Here is a 20604-nt window from a genome sequence, read left to right on the forward strand (position 1 = left end):
TAAGATTTAAATCCACAAGTGAATTACACAGAGATGAACAAAACAAAGTGCATAAATCAAATATTGTAGGGTCCAGTACAAATTATACAGTGACACTTTGACTGAGATGCAGCAGGGGGTTCAGAAGCCTAATGGCCTGAGGGAAGAAGATGTTTCCCATCCTGGCTGTTCTTGTTCTTATGCATTGGAGTTTCCCGTTTGATGGTAGAAGGTCAAAGAGGATGCTGGATGGATACGTGGAATCTTTAATAATACTAAAAGGCCTGCGTATGCCATGGTCTTCATAAATGTTTCCGATGGATCGTAGGGAGACCCCTATGATTCACTCTGTCATTCTGACAGTCCTTTATAGGAACTTCCAGTCCGATGCTTTGCTGCTCCCATACCAGATGGAGGTGCAGCTTGTCAGATGCTCTCAATGGTGCTCCTATAAAAATAAGTTAAGATGGGGAGAGTGGGATCCTTGCTTCTCTCAATCTCCTCAGAAATTGGAGGCGCTGCTATACTTTTTTATTCAGGGAGATGATACTGAGAGGCTATGTGAGGTCATCCATGATGTGAACTCCCACAAACTTGGTGCACTTAATTCTCTCTACAGAGGAACCATGTATGCGCAGAAGGGATGGTTCATCTGCACCTTCCAAAAGTCCACAATCATTTCCTTAGTCTGCACCACGTTCAGGCCTAGGTTGTTGTTCTCACACCATTCTACCAGCTGCTCCACTTCCTCTCTGTACTCCGACTCATCATCATTGTTGATGAAGCCAACCACTGTTGTGTCATCTGCAATCTTGATGAAACTGTTTGAGTTGAATCCTGCGATACAGTCATGCGTCAGCAGTGTGAACAGTAGTGGACTGACACAGCCCTGGGGATTGGCAGTACTCAGCGTAATGGGATTAGAGACGTTGCTCCCCACATGGACTGACTGGCCTTTCTGTTAAGAAGTCCAGGATCCAATTACAGAGGGAAGCGTAAAGCGTTGAGACCAAGTGAGGATAGTTTCCCCACTAGTTTCTGGGGTATGATGGTGTTAAGCATCTAACGGAACAGCAACCTGGCATATGAGACCCTATTTTCCAGGTAGATCAGGATAGAGTGGAGGACAGAGGTTATGGCATCGTCAGTGGATCAATTAAAGCAAAAGGGTCCAATGTCACTCTCCATGGAGCAGCCACGCTAAGTATTTCATAATGGTTGCTGTTAACGCCATAGGTTGATAGTCATTCAGGCAGGTTACCATATCCTTCTTTAGAACTGGAATGATGGTTGCCACCTTGAAAACCGAGGGGCAATGGTTCCAAAGAGATGGTGAATCTATCTTTCGGCACCTCAGGTAGCTGGGCTGCCCAGTCTTTTAGAACCCAACCTGAAATGTTATCAGTCCCCACAGCTTTGTGTGAGTTGACCCTGGCCAGGGACTTCCTCACCTCAGCTTCAGCCACACAGAATGTTTGCTCCCCTGGGCGGAGTGGTGCCTTCCTTGCCAGCACATTGTTTTATGCAAAAGATTTTGGAGTATATAATGAGATAGCTTGGGATTGCCATCATTTCTGACTCTGAATTTATGCAGTACTGGTAAGTAGTAAAAAAAGATTACTTACCATGAATATATTGAAAATATAATGTGTGCAGGGTAACAAAAGCAGCTCAGCAAAATCAGGAAAATACCCGAATTAGCTGTTGAATAATAAAAACAACGGCAGGCTTTCAGTATCCACCTATAGTGTCATGTTTTGATTAAAAGGTTACAATAGACCATATTTGTATTTTTTCTTTATTTAGGTTTTATGTAAGGTATAAAAACAATCAACATTATAAACTTGTTCTAGTGTTCTAGTGTTAGATTTTCATCACTGACTATCTTTGCAAACTTATCAATAAATTTCTGGGTTGAATTCCTTCCTTCTCTTCAAAAGTTCATAACTTATGTCAGGGTAGAAAAGAACTCTGTTCCCTTCTATCATCAATGGCCCATTTCTTTTTTTGGCACCTTGGGCAGCCGCCTGCAGAATCCTTTCTTTATCTTGATATCTTAAACATTTTATTAAAATTGATCGCAGATTTTGATCATATTGTGGTTTTGGTCTTAAAGCTCTATGTGCCCTTTCAATTTCAATTGACCAATTTCCCTCTTCCATTTGTAAAATTTTATTCTTTCAATACACAATTGAGATCTTCATTTTTCACTTTTTGCAGTGCTTTTTAATTTTTCTCCTCCCTTTCCCCCTAATGCTTATGAATAAGGGTGTCCTTCTTCATGGAGTCTGATATGCTGTCGGTAGTTTGGAAGCTGGATTTCCTAGTACTCAGTCTACTTTCTGACTCCCAGAAATCTAAAACTAGCTTTCAGGTGTATATACGACATGTGATTGAGAATACTCTGGTTGTCTGGAAGAGTGCAGCTTCAACACATTTCATCCACCATTTTCTGTCCCAGGTAGAGATTGTAATGTGTGCTGTTGACAAGATGTGTTCAAGTGTTTAGACTTGGCTGCTCTGAAAGACGAGGGCAGCAGATATATGGACATAACTTCATTTTCCCAATCCCCTCCAAATCAATTATCAGCTTTGGAAACATATTCATTTTCACTCGCTTAAAAACCTGAACTCCCTAACCAATAACACCATCACTTGAACTGCTGTTAAAGAAGACAGCTAATTAGCACTATGTGGTTAATTGAGAACAACCTCAGTTTCCAGATTGAAATCAATGGGAAGGTCAGATTGCCAGACAAATAGGAAATGGAGAAATGTGAGAGAGTGAATGTGAAGCTCAATAATATAAAGGGAAATACAATAAATGATGGGATGCTGAGGTATATAGAAAAAAAGAGACTGTGGACTGTACATTCAGAAGTCCATGAAAGTAACAGGATGCTAGATAACCATTAGAGATTCTGTAGATGCTGGAAATCCTGAGTAACAGGCACAAAATGCTGGAAGAACTCAGCAGGCCAGGCAGCCTCTAGAGAATCGAATAAAGGATTGGCATTTCAATAGGTTCAATCAGTACATTTAATGTCAGAGAAATGTATACAATATACATCCTGAAATTCTTTTTCTGTGCAAACATCCACAAAAACAGAGGAGTTCCCCAAAGAATATAACCGTATAACAATTACAGCATGGAAACAGGCCATCTCGGCCCTTCTAGTCCATGCTGAACGCTTACTCTCACCTAGTCCCAGCGACCTGCACTCAGCCCATAACCCTCCATTCCTTTCCTGTCCATATACCTATCCAATTTTTCTTTAAATGACAATATCGAACATGCCTCTACCACTTCTACTGGAAGCTTGTTCCACACAGCCACTACTCTCTGAGTGAAGAAGTTCCCCCTCGTGTTACCTTAAACTTTTGCCCCCTAACTCTCCACTCATGTCCTCTCGTTTGAATCTCCCCGACTCTCGATGGAAAGAGCCTATCCATGTCAACTCTATCACCCTTATAATTTTAAATATCTCTATCAAGTCCCCCCTTAACCTTCTACACTCCAAAGAATAAAGACCTAACTTGTTCAACCTTTCTCTGTAGCTCAGGTGCTGAAACCCAGGTAACATTCTAATAAATCTTCCCTGTACTCTCTTTATTTTGTTGACATCTTTCCTATATTTCAGTGACCAGAACTGTACACAATACTCCAAATTTGGCCTTACCAATGCCTTGTAGAATTTCTACATTACATCCCAACTCCTATACACAATGCTCTGATTTATAAAGGCCAGCATACCAAAAGCTTTCTTCACCACCTTATCCACGTGAAATTACACCTTCAGGGAACTATGCACCATTATTGCTAGATCCCTCTGTTCTACTGTATTCTTCAATGCCCTACCATTTACCAGGTATGTCCTATTTTGATTAGTCTTACCAAAATGTAGCACCTTACATCTATCAGCATTAAACTCCATCTACCATCTTTCAGCCTACTCTTCTAGCTGGCCTAAATCTTTCTGCAAGCTTTGAAAACCTGCTTCATTATCCACAATGCCACCTATCTTAGTATCACCTACAGACTTACTAATCCAATTTACCACCCCATCATCCAGATCATTAATGTGTATGACAAACAACATTGGACACAGTACAGATCCCTGAGGCACACCACTGGTCACCAGCCTCCAACCTGACAAACAGTTATCCACCACCATTCTCTGGCATCTCCCATCCAGCCACTGTTGAATCCATTTTACTACTTCAATATTAATACCTAACAATTGAACCTTCCTAACTAACCTTCTCTGTGGAACCTTGTCAAAGGCCTTACTGAAGTCCATATAGACAACATCCACTGCTTTACCCTCGTCAACTTTCCTAGTAACCTTTCAAAAAGTTCAATAAGATTTGTTAAACATGACCTTCCACGCACAAATCCATGTTGACTGTTCCTAATTAGACCCTCTCTATCCAGATAATTATATATACCATCTCGAAGAATACTTTCCATTAATTTACCCACCACTGACGTCAAACTTACCGGCCGATAATTGCTAGGTTTACTCTTAGAACCCTTTTTAAACAATGGAACAACATGAGCAATACGCCAATCCTCTGGCACCATCCCTGTTTCTAATGACATTTGAAATATCTCTGTCAGAGTCCCTGCTATCTCTACACGAACTTCCCTCAAGGTCCTAGGGAATATCCTGTCAGGACCCGGAGATTTATCCACTTTTATATTCCTTAAAAGCACCAGTACTTCCTCTTCTTTAATCATCATAGTTTCCATAACTTCCCTGCTTGTTTCCCTTACCTTACACAATTCAATATCCTTCTCCTTAGTGAATACGGAAGAAAAGAAATTGTTAAAAATCTCCCCCATTTCTTTTGGCTTCACACATAGCTGTCCACTTTGATTCTCTTAAGGGACCAATTTTATCCCTCACTATCCTTTTGCTATTAATATAACTGCAGAAACCCTTTGTATTTACTTTCACCTTACTTGCCAAAGCAACCTCATATCTTCTTTTAGCTTTTCTAATTTTTTTCTTAAGATTCTTTTTACATTCTTTATATTCCTCGAGCACCTCATTTACTCCATGCTGCCTATATTCATTGTAGACATCTCTCTTCTTCCGAACCTAGTTTCCGATATCCCTTGAAAACCATGGCTCTCTCAAACTTTTAACCTTTCCTTTCAACCTAACAGGAACATAAAGATTCTGTACCCTCAAAATTTCACCTTTGAATGACCTCCATTTCTCTATTACACCCTTCCCATAAAACAAATTGTCCCAATCCACTCCTTCTAAATCCTTTCACATCTCCTCAATGTTAGCCTTTCTCCAATCAAAAATCTCAACCCTGGGTCCCGACCTATCCTTCTCCATAATTATATTGAAATTAATGGCATTGTGATCACTGGACCCAAAGTGCTCCCCAACACATACCTCTGTCACGTGACCTATCTCATTCCCTAATAGGAGATATAACACTGCCCTTCTCTAGTTGGTAGCTCTATGTATTGCTGCAAAAAAAAAAACTCTCCTGCACACATTTTACAAACTCCAAACCATCCAGCCCTTTTACAGTATAGGCTTCCCAGTCTAGGTGTGGAAAATTAAAATCTCCCACAATCACAACCTTGTGCTTACTCCAAATACCTGCTCTCCTTACAAATTTACTCCTCCAATTCTCGCTTCCCATTAGGTGGTCTATAATATACCCCTATCAGTGTTACTACACCTTTCCTATTCCTCAATTCCACCCAAATAGCCTCCCTAGACGAGCCCTCTAATCTGTCCTAACAGAGCACCGCTGTAATATTTTCTCTGAGAAGCAACCCAACACCTCTCCCTCTTGTCCCTCCGATTTGATCACACCTGAAGCAACGAAATCCAAGAGTATTTAGTTGCCAATCACACCCTTTCCTGCAACCATGTTTCACTAATAGCTACAACATCATACTTTCAGGTGTCAATCTGTGTGCAGTTTTGGGTCCCCTATCTTAGAAAGGATGTACTGATGTTGGAGAGAGTTCAGAGAAGATTTACAAGGATGATTCCTGGAATACAGGACCTTACATATGAGGAGCGTTTGTCGGCTCTTGGATTTGTTCATTAGAGTATAGAAGAATGAGAGGGGATCTCATAGAAACATTTTGAATGTTGAAAGGGTTGGACAGAGTAGATGTGGAAAGGTTGTTTCCCTTGATCGGTGCGTCCAGGACAAGAGGCCATAGTCTTAGAATTAGAGGGTACCCAGTTAAAACAGAGATGAGGAGAAATTTTCTTAGCCAGAGGGTCGTGGATTTGTGGAATTCATTGCTGCATACAGCTGTGGAGGCCCGATCATTGAGTGTGTTTAAGGAGGAGATTGACAGATATCAAGATAGTCAGGGTATCAAGGGATATGGGGAAAAAGCCAGAAATTGGGACTAGATAGGTGAATAGTTTAGCTCATGGGGGAGCTGTGGAGCAGACTCGATGGGCCGAGTGGCCTACTTCTGCTTCTTTGTCTTGTAATCTTGTGATCCTGTGATCCATGCTGTGAGCTCATCTACCTTTCTTACAATGCTCCTAGCATTTAAGAAATTTTCTACCTCTTACTCTCTGTTAATCACTAACGATGCAAACAACTTTACTGTCTTCTTTTTCTTCCTTCTCCCCTACATCTGTTCCTACACTCTGGTTACCCTGCCCCCTAGTAGCTAGTTTAAATCCACTGGAGCCCCTCTAGCAAACCTACCTGGAAGAATATTTGTCCCCCTCCAGTTCAGATGTCTCGCCGGAACAGATCCCACCTTCCCTGGAAAATTGCCCAATTGTCTATAAATCTGAAGCCCTCCCTGCTGCACCATTTCTTCAGCCACGTGTTGATCTGTGCTATCTTACTATTTCTAAACCCACCTGCACGTGACACTGGTAGCAATCCTGAGATTGCTATCCTGGAGGTCCTGTCCTTTAACTTGGCGTCTAACTCCTTAAGCTCACCTTTCAGGACCTCCTCACTCTTCCTACTCATGTCATTGGTCCCTACATGGACCACGGCATTCTTCTGCTCACCCTCCCTCTTGAGGATACTGAGAACTCGATCCAAGATATCGTGGACTTTGGCACCAGGGAGGCAACAGACCATCCGGGATTCTCGATCTCTTCCACAGAACCTCTTATCTGTCCCCTTAACTATCGTATCCTCTATCACTACTTCTCTCCTCTTTTCCCTCCTTCCCTTCTGAGCTGAGGGTCCAGTCTCGGTGCCAGAGTCGCAACCACTGCAACTTGTCCCTCGTAGGTCGTCCCCATCAACAGCATCCAAAGTGATATACTTATTATTGGTGGGAATGGCCACAGGGGTGCTCTGCTCATTCTGTCTATTCCCCTTCCCTCTCCTGACAGTCACCCAGCTACCTGTCTCCTGACTCTTAGGGGTGACTATCTCCCTGTAACTCCTGTTTATTTCTGCCTCTGCCTCACGAATGATCTGAAGTTCATCCAGCTCCAGCTTCAGTTCCCTAACTCAGTTTGTCAGGGGCTGCAGCTGGATGCACCTTTTACGGGTGTAGTCATCAGGGACAATTGTGCCTGCCCTGACTTCCCACATACTGCAAACGGAGCACTCAACTGCCCTAACTGCTGCCTCCATTACCTACTCCTAAGGTAATTAAATTAATTAAACAACTTACCCGGCCTTACCTCACTTGTAGTGAATCTCGTCCTCAGCCTCTGCTCGCCGAAGCCTCTTGAGCCAAAGCCTTCCTACTCTTGTCTCCCTCTACTATGTTGCCTGCTGTGTCAATCTGTTCACTTTTAAACTCTCCCGCTGCCTCACGGTCCGACTTTCACGTGCTTGTGCAGTAGTGCCCCATTCCACTGCCGTAGAAATGACCGACCCTTCCAATCTGCTTGGTTTTTAACTCTCCCGCTGCCTCACGGTCTGACTTTCACACATTTGCGCAGTTGTGCCCCGTTCAACTGCCGAAGAAATGACCAACGCTTCTCAATCTGCTTGCTTTTTAACTCTTCCACTGCCTCACGGTCCGACTTTTACACTCCCAATGAACTGTCCGAATGAATGACAGTTAAACGTTAGAACCCCAAAGCTCCCCCCCCCAGCTCTCCCCCTCACACACACAAATAGCAGCAAGGCAGCGAACCCCCGCCCCCACAACAGCAAAAAAGCATCGGCGCCCTTCACTGAGCACTTGTGTGCCGCAAAGCATCAACAAAGACACAGACTTGCAGTACTCCAAAAACTACTCGTTAACCCGGTAATTCGACATACCACAGGATCTCTCTCTCTCCCTAATAAGGGAAAAAGAGGTGTCTCCGTTTCACAGCAAGAGGGGAGACATAACAAACTACTCACTGATTTATGATGTTAAAAGTCTGTTGCTTTGCTTTATCCGAGCTCTGCGTCCAGAGAGTCGGCCCCAAGGCTCAGGGCTCTGGACATATACCCATGGCGGCTAACCTGCTCCTCCCAATGTTCCGTGTTTTCCCACGATGCTTCAGTCAGGGGCACCGGCCTTGAATCAGCCCATCTCCAAAGCCATGAAAATCTGGCACCCTAAAGGCATGCTAGTCTTCCAGGCTGCATCCTTGGGCTGTCAAAAAGCAGCCGGTCATGAGGCCCTGAGAGCAGGTCCCACTCCCACAAAGTACCAAAGTCAGAGTGTAACGCCAGGTCAGGGACTTTAAAAGAACCTTGAAAAGGTAAAAAAGAGATATCAAAGATAGAAATAGTGCTGTTTCCGAAGATGCAAGCAAAGGAGTCACTGATTAGCGCCATCTTGACTTTACTCCGCCCTCCGAGACAAGGCCTTCATCAGGCTATGGCTGCTAAGATGGCATTTAGTAGAAGCCATGGTAGATAAGACTGCTAAGAAGGCATTTCAGATACTTTACCAGGGTAAGCATAGAATATTAGAACCAGGAGGTTATTTCAAGAATTGTGTGTACAATTTCATTTACTACATTACTAGAACAATGCAATTGCACTGGAGTGAATTACAAGATTTTCAAGTTATTAGAAGTGGAGATATTTATCCATGAGAAAAGATTGTGAGGACAAGGTTTGTTTTCCTTAGAACAACAATTAACTACATAAAGTTATGAACGGCCTAGATAGAGTGGAAAGAAAGGTATTTCATCCAATGACAAACTTCACCAGCTGGGACCATTGATTTAAAGCAACTGTTGGAAGGATTAGGGGAGTCTTGTTTTCAATTGAATGGTAATAATGGTTTGGAACTCACAGTTTCAAAGTGTGATAGAAACAGAAACTCTCAGGGTATTTGTAGAATATGCAAAAGTGCATTTGAAGTGTTGTAACCTACAAGCAAAACAATAAAACAAAAGCCAGAAAATGAGATTATGCTGGATAGTTCTTTTATGGGCTGCATGAAGATTAACCTCCACTGTGCTTTAAATTTTCATGATTTGATTATTAGGCGATAATACACCGGCCACTAAATTTCGGCCTTGCTATCAATGCCAACATTCTGTGAATACTTTTTTAAAGTGGGCAGCATGTTGTTGGATTGTTTGTCTGTTACTAAGTGGATGAGGTAGATTGATTTTACAAGGTCAAAACCATCCTTTTTGGCCTTCATCCAGAACATTGCTCTAGCACTAATTATTTCCCCTCCTTGGAGGCCCCCTAATGTACCATGTGATGGTACATAACTTCAGTCTCATATTCATTTCTGCATTGAATTTCAATCTCAACATCCATATTGACCGAGACTTCAAGATATCAAATAGTTAAGTCTTCCTGGTTCCCTATCCAGCTGAATCTCATATTCACACTCTTATCATCTGTGGATTATATTTTTGAGACATTGTTTCTTTATTTTTCAAGTAACAATCAGTATTTATTACTTAGATGTAAAGGGAATAAAATAGTGTACCTTTGGATTTTGGAGACTTGGTAAATAAATACATTCAAGACAGAGAAATATATAGGTATTTGGATATTAAGTAATTCAGGTAAGACTATAAGCCCAAAAGACAATGGAGCAGAATTAGACCATTCAGCCCCTCAAGTCTTCTCCACCATTTGATCATAGCTGATCCATTTCCCTCTCAACCTTATTCTCTTGCCTTTTCCCCTTACCTTTCATACCCTGACTTATCAAGAATCTATCATTCTCCAGCTAACTATCCACAGGATCCAACAAATTCCACAGATTCACCACCCTCTGTCTAAAGAAATTTTCTAAAAGGACGTACGTACCTCTATTCTGGCTTGCATCCTTTTGTCCTAGGCATGCCCACTATAGGAAACATGCTCTTCAAATTCACTCTATCTAAGCCTTTCAATATTCAATAGGTTTCAATGAGGTCACCCCCATTCTTCTAAGTTACAGTGAGTAAAGGCCCGGAGTCATCAAACGTTCGTCACATGATAAGCCACTCAATTCCGGAATCATTTTTGTGAATGTCCTTTGAACCTTCTCCAATGTCAGTACATTTTTTCTTAAATACTCAAGTGGCTTCACCAGTGCCTTATAAAGCCTCAGCATTACATCCTTGTTTTTATATTCAAGTCCTCTCAAAATCAATGCTAACATTGCCTTTGCCTTCCTCACCACTGACTCAACCTGCATGTTAGCCTTCAGGGAATTCTGCTCAAGGACTCCCAAGTCCCTTTGCACCTCAGAGTTTTAAATTTTAACTTATTTAGAAAATAATCTATGCCAGGGGTTTCTGGCCTGGAGTCCACTGTTCCCTCGGTTAATGGTAGTGAGCTGTGGCATAAAAATGGCTGGTATCCCCTGGTCTATGCTTTTATTCCTTTTACCAAAGTGCATAACCATACACTTCCCAACATTGTATTCATTCTGCCAATTTTTTTCCCATTCTCCTAATCTGTCTAAGTCCTTCTGCACCCTCTCTGCTTCCGCAACACTACCTACTCCTCCACCTATCATCATATCATCAGCAAACTTGGCCACAAAGCCAGTAATTCCATCATCCAAATAATTGACTTACAACGTAAAAAGAAATGGTCCCAACGCCAACTCCTGCAGAACACCACTAACCATCAGCTGCCAATCAGAAAAGGCTCCCTTTATTCCCACTCTTTGGCTCTTGCCAATGCTCTATCCATGTTTGTGTCTTTCCTGTGATACTATGAGCTTTTAACTTGTTAAGCAATCTCATGTGTGGCACCTTGTCAAAGCCTTCTGAAAATCCAAGTATCCTTAACGATTGACTCCAAAATCTTCCCAACAACTGAGGTCAGTCTAACTGGATTATAATTTTCTTTCTTCTGCCTCTCTACCTTCTTGAATAGTAGAGTGACATTTGTAATTTTCCAGTCCTCTGGAACTATTCCAGAATCTAGTGATTTTTGAATGATCATTACTAATGCTTGCACAATCTCCTTAGCTACCTCTTTCAGAACCCTGGGATGTAGTCCATCTGGTCCAGATGACTTATCTACCTTCAGAATTTTCAACTTCCCAAGGGCTTTCTCCTTAGTAATGGCAACTACACTTACTTCTGCTCTCTGACACTCGAATTTCTGGCATATTGCTAGTGTTTTCCAGAATGAAGACTGATGCAAAATACTTATTAAATTTGTCTGCTATTTCTTTGTCCCCTCATATCTACCTCAACAGTCTCACTTTCCAATGGTCTCAAAACCACCCTCGACTTTCTTTTTCACTCTTTATATATCTGACAAAAAACCTTCTTGTATTCTCTTTGAAATTATTGGCTAATATACCTTCATATTTCATCTTTTTCTCCTTATTGTTTTATTTTGGGTTCCTTCTGTCAGTTTTTAAAAGTTTCCCAATCCTTTTAACTTCCCACTAGTTTTTGCAATATTATATGCTCTCTCTTTTGCTTTTATGTTGTCTTTGAATTCCCTTGCCAGCCTTGGTTGCCTCATCCTCCTTTGAGAATATTTCTTCATCTTTGGGATGTCTCTTTCCTCCTTGCACCTTCTGATTTTTCCCAGAAGCTCCAGTCATTATTATGTCTCCCATTGTAATTTATATTCCACATCCAGGCTACTGTTCAGGTCTCGTATACGTATAACTGGCATCAGATTCTTTTTGCCCTTGAAGTTTCTTAACTCTACCCGGAAGGATTCTACATCTTCCGATCTTATGTCACCGAAGGATTTTATTTCATTTTTACCAAGAGAGCCACTCCATCCCTTCTGACTATCTGCCTATATTTTTGATATAAGATGTATCCTTAGATGTTAATCAGCCAACTATGATCTTCTTTCAGTCATGACTCAGTGATGTCCACAACGTCATACCTGCCAATCTCTAACTGTGATACCAGATCACCTACCTTATTCTATTTACAGTGTGCATACAAATATAACACTTTCAGTCCTGTTTTCATCACCCATTGTGATTTGCCCCCAACTTATCCCACTGACGGCAATTTTGCCCTATAATCTGCCTGTCCTTCCTCATAGTCTTACTACATCTGTGTATAAGATGATGAGAGGCATTGGTCATGTGGATAGCCAGAGGCTTTTTCCCAGGGCTGAAATGGCTAGCACAAGAAGGCACAGTTTTAAGGTGCTTGGAAGTAGGTACAGAGGAGATATCAGGGGTAAGTTCTTTACGCAGAGAGTGGTGAGTGTGTGGAATGGGCTGCCAGTGACAGTGGTGGAGGCGGATATGATAGGGTCTTTTAAGAGACTCCTGGACAGGTATATGGAGCTCAGAAAAATAGGGGGCTATGGGTAACCCTAAGTAATTTCTCAGGTAAGGACATGTTTGGCATAGCTTTGTGGGGCAAAGGGCCTGTATTATGCTGTAGGTTTTCTTTGTTTCTATCTACACACTGCATCATTTTTGAATGACAAAGCACTCATGGAGTTGAGTCACCTACTCCTTTCTTTTTCTTGTGTATTAGCGTGATGCAGTCAAAATGAAGTCAAGTTCTTGGTCCAACCTCTCCTGATCCAGTTTCACTTTCTCTGCCTCTCAGTGTAAAGCAGTGGTCTTTTGTCCGTTTTCAATCATCATTCGATCCCAGGCATCGACTTGTGTGGCCTGGTGTAGGAATTGTTTTTCCTGTTCTTCCAGTTCCACACTCCATTTATAGAAAATATAGAAAATAGGTGCAGGAGTGGGCCATTCGGCCCTTCGAGCCTGCACCGCCATTCAGTATGATCATGGCTGATCATCCAACTCAGAACCCTGTACCAGCCTTCCCTCCATACCCCCTGATCCCTTTAGCCACAAGGGCCATATCTAACTCCCTCTTAAATATAGCCAATGAACTTGTTGATCAGACGTTGCAGCTGAGCACACAATATAACTGGAGAGGCACTGGCAGTTGCAATGGAGCAAAAAGTGGTGGTGGTAACTGTTGCTGTAGTACATTACTCACACTTGTAGTTGTTCCAGATGGACCTGGTGTCATGGAGAAATGAAATGAAAATCCAGTGGTTGTTGTAGCAGCAGTAGAGGTGCTGGCAGCCAAGCTTGTAGCTGTAGTCAGAGGCAAGGTTGCACCTGTTGGCTTAAACCCAATTGGAGTAGAAGATGTCGGGGCAGCTGGAACAGAAGTAGCATTGCTGGCCATTGTAAATCCACTAATCATGGTAGAGGTGTAAGGTTCTGAGCTCACGGCTGAAGCAAACAGAGATGGCTCTGCTGCATGTGAACAAATTGAAGATCTTGTGTCCAAACCTACTGGCTTTGCACCAAAAGAAAAACTCTGTGCTGTAGAAGCTGATGTGGCAGCACTTGATGCAGTTGTAGATACACTAAAAGAAAAACCTGTTGTAGGCGCTCCAATAGAGACTGGTGCTGCTGGCTTAGGGGCTGCTGTAGTACTTGTCGGAGTGCCAAACCTGAACCCACCAAGTGCTGGTGTTGTTTTGATTGCAAAGCCAAATCCCCCTGCTGTAGTTGTCTGGGATGAAGAAGCTGGAGCAGTGGTAAATCCAAACCAAGTGGAAGCTTTTGTCTGGGCTGTGGCTGTGGAGCAAGCAATGAGACCAAATACCACAGCAGCTGCCTGAGCTGAGATGCTGCCTAAACTGAGATGGAGGCAAGGTCTGGGAAGTTGGTCCGGAGGACAGCGAGAAGGCAGAGGTGGTGGCAGTGCAGGTAGAGGTTGCTGCAACTGCAGCACCCGTGGATGGTGTGCAACCGAAGAAACCAGAGGCTGGTTGCGTTGTTGCGATGAACATGGTAAGTTTGTTTTATTCTTTCCGAGTAAGAAGCCTGCACTTGTGCTGGTTACTGCTGGTTGTACTGGAAAGCTAATCAGAAGATGAAGTTGCCCCTGCATTTGGATTAGTGAATGAGAACATATTGGCATTTGGGGTTGAGGTAGTGGCAGCTGCAGTGGCTGTTCACTGCTGTCTTGTTAAAAAGCCAAAGCCTCCTTGAGAACCTCCAGCATTGCTGCCGAAAGAAACTCCATCCGTGCTATCTGCAGTGGTCTTCTGTGATACAAATGTAAAGCTTCCAGATGGATTTGTGAAACTAAAGGTCATTTTGAAACCTCGGGCTTCCGTTCGCCTCCTTCCATCCGGGTTCTACTGCCATGGCCCAGAGAAATTCTAGGCAGTTTCTAGAGTAGGTAATATGGTGGGCATGACATTGTGGGATGAGAGGCCTGTAATGTGCTGTAGATTTCTATGTTCTATGATCACTCTATAGACACATAGTGCCTGCTGATAATTCCTGTCAAGATATGGTCAAGATACGGTGTTCAAATTCATTAACCTGATCTTCAGCTTCCTCCATGGAATTTCTGCAATCTCTTCATACTTGCACAGCTACTTTGGACTTATACTTTTGTTCTCTATTTAAAGTAATAGTGTGCACATAGTTTTGGAATTCCTTTTTGAACCTTGTATCTTGGCAACATCTCTTACAAACTACCTAACTTATTGTTTAAAAGTACTCTCGGTCATTTTCCCTGTTGTCTGGACCAATACATATTCGTGAAGCTCCTGAGAATCTGTGATGAGGTTAAAAGATCTATTTAAGTCTAAATTGTTGCCTGTTCCATCCTGTCTCCTTCAACATCATAGCTTTATCTCTTAGATGGTGGTGATGCTTAGGCAGTTCACAGCAGACACTGCAGATGAGACAAAGAATATAGCATAAGAAAGGAGATGAATTGTTTATGACATTTACCTTGTGTAGTGCTTAATAATATTCAGCTGTAATTGTGATTCTAAGTTATGAGATCTAAAAAGATAACTTTAAAATGCAAAAAACAAATGGAATGGAAACAAGAACTGACGCTGCTTGAGATTAGAAATAAAAACAATTCCTTAATATATTAACTAGTTAATGGAAATTGGCATACTGTAAACCTAGCAAATATACAGTTTTTTTGTAAATCTGAAGAGAAAAATGGTCCAATAAGCAATTATTGCAAAAATAATCTCCCTTTATTACTTTTCAATTGTCCTGACAACTCCCTTATTTTTTTGACAAGCTCGGCACTCCATGATGCATATGTCAATTTGTTAGTTCATATGATAAAATTGGCAATCTCATGTTGCATGGGCTGATGTGGAAGCATAACTGTTAGTAATACGAATTGCAGCAGAAGCATTTTGGGATTCAGAACAGAAAAAATGAAGACACTGGCAAGTTCAGAATGAGAGTTATGAGTTAGAAAAAGCACTCAGGCAGTGACGCAAATGGACAATCTGCAGCAAAAATAAAGATCAATGTCAAATTTGGACAGCTTTGTGCATTGCACAAATATAATGTGTAATATACCAAGCCATATGTTTTGTGCACTGGCATTAAAGTACTTGAATCGAAAATATTTTATTTAACTATTATGTTGACTAAAATGCTGTTTAACTAACAAAGCTGCATCATTTACATCTATCTTTTTTTTTCTTGCTTCATCATCATTATCGGCAATTTTATACCAAGACTTTCCCAAGGCTCGGATAAGCTGGTTCTGTGACAATTTTCTGTTATCATTGGCTAATGCCAGGTATGCAAGAGGAGTCAACAATGTGGTTGTTTCCCAACTATGCCAATTTAATCAAAAGTTAAAGCCATTGAACCAAAAGCTACTTTGGAATTATTAAAATTTGAAGGATAAAGTTTGAAAAAATAATTATTTTTTGTCCATTCAATTGTCTTGATCCTCATTGCAGCTAATTACCGGTACATATTATTTGTAGATCAACGAAAGACATATTTCTTTCCAGCAAGAATCATATTTCATTGTTTGCAGATTGGCTTTGGAAAGGTCTTGCACCATGAAAGTCCATATTTGAGGAATGGATAGACTCAAAACTATTGCATGCTCTGCCACATTAGTAATAAGGGTATGATGGAGTATTTCCCATTTCACTATTTTGGTTCTTAACTTGCTAACTTCCAACAAGGGTAGGTAGATAGGCTGTCAGTGTTGGCTATTTTAAGATAGCCATGATGATTCCACAGCTGTCATTCAAAACTGGAACTTTTTTTTGGCTAAGGTCAAGTGTTCCTATACAAGACACACATGTACAGAATAGAACTTGGAGGTCCTGGTGATGGCTGAGTGCATTTTCCATTTTCAGTATTTCCAATTGCTGATTTTCTTTTTCATCTTCTAACCGTGCTGGGTCTGCTTATTGAATAGATTTGGATGATGAAATTGCTGTCTTTGTGGCCAAGTTTGTGGACAATATGAAGATCGGTGGAGGAGCAGGTAGTGATGAGGAAGCAGGAAGTCTGTAGAAGGACTTAGATTGGGAGAATGGGCAAAGAAGTGGCAGATGAAATATAGTGTAGGGAAATATAAGGTCATGCACTTTGGTAGAAGGAATAAAAGCAAAGAATATTTTCTAAATGGGGAGAAAATTCAGAAGTCAGAGCTGCAAAGTGACCTGGGAGTCCTTGTGCAGGATTCCCTAAAGGTTAATTTGCAGATTGAGTTGGTGGTAATAAAAGCAGATGCATTGTTAGCATTCATTTCAAGAGGACTAGAATATAAAAGCAAGGATGTACTACTGAGGCTTTATAAGACATTGGTGAGACTATACTTGGAGTATTGTGAGCAGTTTTGGGCCTCTTTTCCAGGAAAGGATGTGCTGGCATTGGAGAAGGTCCAGAGGAGGTGCATGGGAATGATCCCAGGAATGAATGAACTAATGTATGAGAGCTTTGATGGCTCTAAGCCTGTACTCGCTTGAGTTTAGAAGAATGAGGGGGATCCCATTGAAATCTATCGAATGTTGAAAAGCTTAGATAAAGTGGATAGGAGACAATGTCCCTTTGGAACATAAATTAGGGGGAATTCTTTAGCTAGAGGGTGGTGAATCGGTGGAATTCATTGCCACAGGCGGTTGTGGAGGCCAAGTCTCTGTGTATATGAGGTTAATAGGTCCTTGATTAGTAAGGGCATCAAAGATTATGGGGAGAAGACAGGAGAATGGGGTTAAGGTGGAGAATAAATCAGCCATGATCGAATGGTGGGGCAATCTCAATGGGCCAAATGGACTAATTCTGCACTAAGTCTTATGGTTTTATGGAAACTGATCTATATTCTGTTAAAGCTTTGTCAAAGTATGTCATTTTTGTTAGTATACCTGGTTAACATAATGCTGGCTGATGATGTAGTTGCATCAGCACTGGACTTCGAGACAAATGGTCCTGGTTTCAAATCTGGCTGGCCCCTTGCACACTTTCCATCCATGCTGGGTTGAGCATCGAGCTAGCAACTGGGCCTCATAATCAACAGAAAAAAATGCTGCTCAATGCGCCGCAAGGTGCAAAAAGGAACAACAACAGCAACTCAGTTACATTGATATAGGAGATTCATTCGAATGATCAATTATGTAGATGTCAAAGTGACATATCAAAATTCTTCTTTGTGGTCGACCATTCTAGTATAGGCTTTACCAACATGTTTAAGTGTTGAAAAGAAATTTGGACAAATACATAAGCAACAGCACTTAGAGGAATGTGGGTTAAACACAGGCATATGGGACAAGCTAGGCGGAAGGGCCTGTTTCTGTGTTTTCTGACTCTGTAACATTGTTAATTCAGTGTGGAGTTAAAATTTCTAATGAACATTTATGGTAACTGATGGGTTGTTTATTATGTCCAAGGAACACATACAGATGAACTGCATCAAATTGTAACCAAGAGGTCAATGGAAATGTCACCAGTGATTTAGTATTTTTCAAATTTGACTTCAGCGTACAGGATGAGATTCTCCCCCTGGCTAGCAAATGACTTGTATGGCAGCTGTACATAAAAAAAATTCTATTTACTCAAGGGACAACTGTGGATGAAATATTCACAGATGAGGGTTCAATTCCCTTTGCTGTCTTTAAGGCGTCCATACATTCTCCCTGTGCCCACGTGGGTTTCCTCTAGATGCTCAGGATTTCCCCACATTCCAGAGATATAAGAGTTTGGGTTATGGTTTGATGTTTTAATGCACATAAGTAAACTAATATTACTCTTAATCTTACATCACAACTTGCTTCCTTTCCACTCACCAGGCTGCAGTACCCCTGCTTTCTCAATGTACCAGGGCCAGGATTTTTGACATTCTGTCTCATCAAATATGTCCTCTGCACCTATGGTTGATTTGCAAACAACAGGGGCCCCTGTTCTTGCACTTCTTTGCATTCAGTGTGGACTCAGTTTCTTGAATTCCCCTTTCAACTCATGGCAGCTCCAGTTCCTGATCTCCCTATTTCCCAGTCACTGTGGTCCTGGTTCCTGAACTCCCTTTCCACTCACAGCAGCACCAGTTCTTGAACTCCCCTTTGCGCTCACTGCAGCTCCAGTTACTGGACCCCACTTTCCACTCACTGTCCTGTTTCTGATCTCTCCCTTTCCCAATCACTGTGGTCGTGGTTTCTTTCTCCCCTTTCTACTTACTGTTGCCTCAGTTCCTGAACTCCCCTTTCCACTTACTGTAGCCCCAGTTCCTGAACTTCCCTTTTCCAGTCACTGTGGATCCAGTTCCTGAATTCCGCTTTCCACTTACTATGGCTCCGATCCTGAACTTCCTTTTTCCACTCACTGCAGCCCCAGTTCCTGAACTCCTCTTTCCACTCACTGTGGCTCTGGTTCCTGAATTCTCCTTTCCCACTCACTGGCCGTGCTGTTCCTGTACTTAAGTATATCTGCTTCAGTGGAAAATTTCCTATCATGGAGCATATCATTGAAAAAAGTGAATTAACAGTATATTGAGATATTAATAGAAATAAAATCCAACCGTCCAGAAAATCTGCCAGTTCAGCACCACCAATGTCCCAAGTGTAGTGGATCACTGGAGTTTTACTGCAATGTATATTTGTAGATCATGGAAATGCAGTTTGTTCTTGCATAGAAGTTAAATAATCTCAGAGGTCAGTCCCTTGTTAGTGATTTGATTTTCTATATCTGTTCATTACAAATAATATCCACCCTTGCAACATTGCCAGCCTTCATGTTCTTGGTGTTTTTTTCTTTTTTGGCTGCGCTAAATTGGTCATCAAAATTGTTCTCTTTTTGATGTTCTAGTCATTGCAGTTTTCTTTTGTGAGTTGGTTTTCTTTTTTGTGTAATTAATGTGCTCTCTGGTGAACTGTTACTTTGTATATTTGCTATGGTTTTTGAAGGTTTATGCTCATCTTCTTAATTGTGGACTAAGCTTTCCTTCTATTGTAAATCATATCTATACTTTTGATCAGTGGCTGACATTGTGGGCAGTACAGTGGCACAGCTAATCAGACTGCTGGTTTACAGTGCCAGGGATCTACATTCAGTCCTGACCTGTGAAGCTTGCATATTCTCACTGTGGTTTCATGGGCCTTCTACCACATCCCAAACTTATGGGGGTTGGTAAATTAATTGATCACTGTATATTGCCCCTGCTATCTGGATGAGCGGTAGAATCTAGGGGAAATTGATAAGACTATGATGAGAATAAAAATAATTAGATGAATGTAGTATTAGTGTCAATACATAGTCAGTGATTGGTGCGGACTCTGTGGGCAAAATGGCCTGCTTCTGCGCAGCATCTTTGTGACTATGACTATGATTTGCACTGTTCCTTTGCCAATCCAGTAACAAGTTTGTCTCTGGCTGCTGAGGTATTGTCAGAAAAGTAATCAGTTGTGTAAATTTACATGTTATGTTGTATATGGTGGCCAATTTTTGTGTGAGCCAATATGTAGTTGATTCGACATGTTTGTGGGATGTGTCTTCTGGCAGTTTTTGCACCACATCGACCAACTGTTCATAATTTTCTGGGCTGTGTTTGATGTCTATCGCTGCTTTATTAGAGATCTGCTTCAAATTAAGGCTAGTTGGCTATTTTGAAGTCGAATCAATGAACAATATGGCAATGTCTTTCATGTTCCAGCTGGACAAATTTGTCTTACAGTGGAGCAACATTGAGATAATAGCCATGATCATCTTGCAGGTGAATGCTATGACAATGCTGACGTGGTGGTTGTTTTGGAATTTCCAACATTACTTGTGGCTTGAGATCATGAAACAATCTCAGTTGCATATTTTCATCATTTCTCATTTTTCAGTGACAGCATTGATACTCTGACTGTAAAAGGGTTAATTTTACCCAATGAGTGTGATGGGCCAGATAAAGTCATTATCAATATGATATGCCATGTCGTACGATGTAGGCAATCATTGTCTCATGACCATGATTGTTTTTGGCAAATTTTTCTACAGAAGTGGTT

At 41.5% G+C, this 20604-nt stretch overlaps 1 protein-coding gene and 1 pseudogene across 2 annotated transcripts in view; one reads left to right on the forward strand and one right to left on the reverse strand.

Annotated features, from left to right (window-relative positions):
* The window catches only part of ctnna2 (catenin (cadherin-associated protein), alpha 2), a 1304830-nt gene that overhangs the window by 456561 nt on the left and 827665 nt on the right, over positions 1-20604 (forward strand). The window lies entirely within an intron of this gene.
* On the reverse strand, positions 12830-14430 carry LOC140196952 (uncharacterized; annotated as a pseudogene).

Source organism: Mobula birostris, chromosome 4 (genome assembly GCF_030028105.1).
Source record: "Mobula birostris isolate sMobBir1 chromosome 4, sMobBir1.hap1, whole genome shotgun sequence".
Taxonomy (NCBI): Eukaryota; Metazoa; Chordata; class Chondrichthyes; order Myliobatiformes; family Myliobatidae; genus Mobula; species Mobula birostris.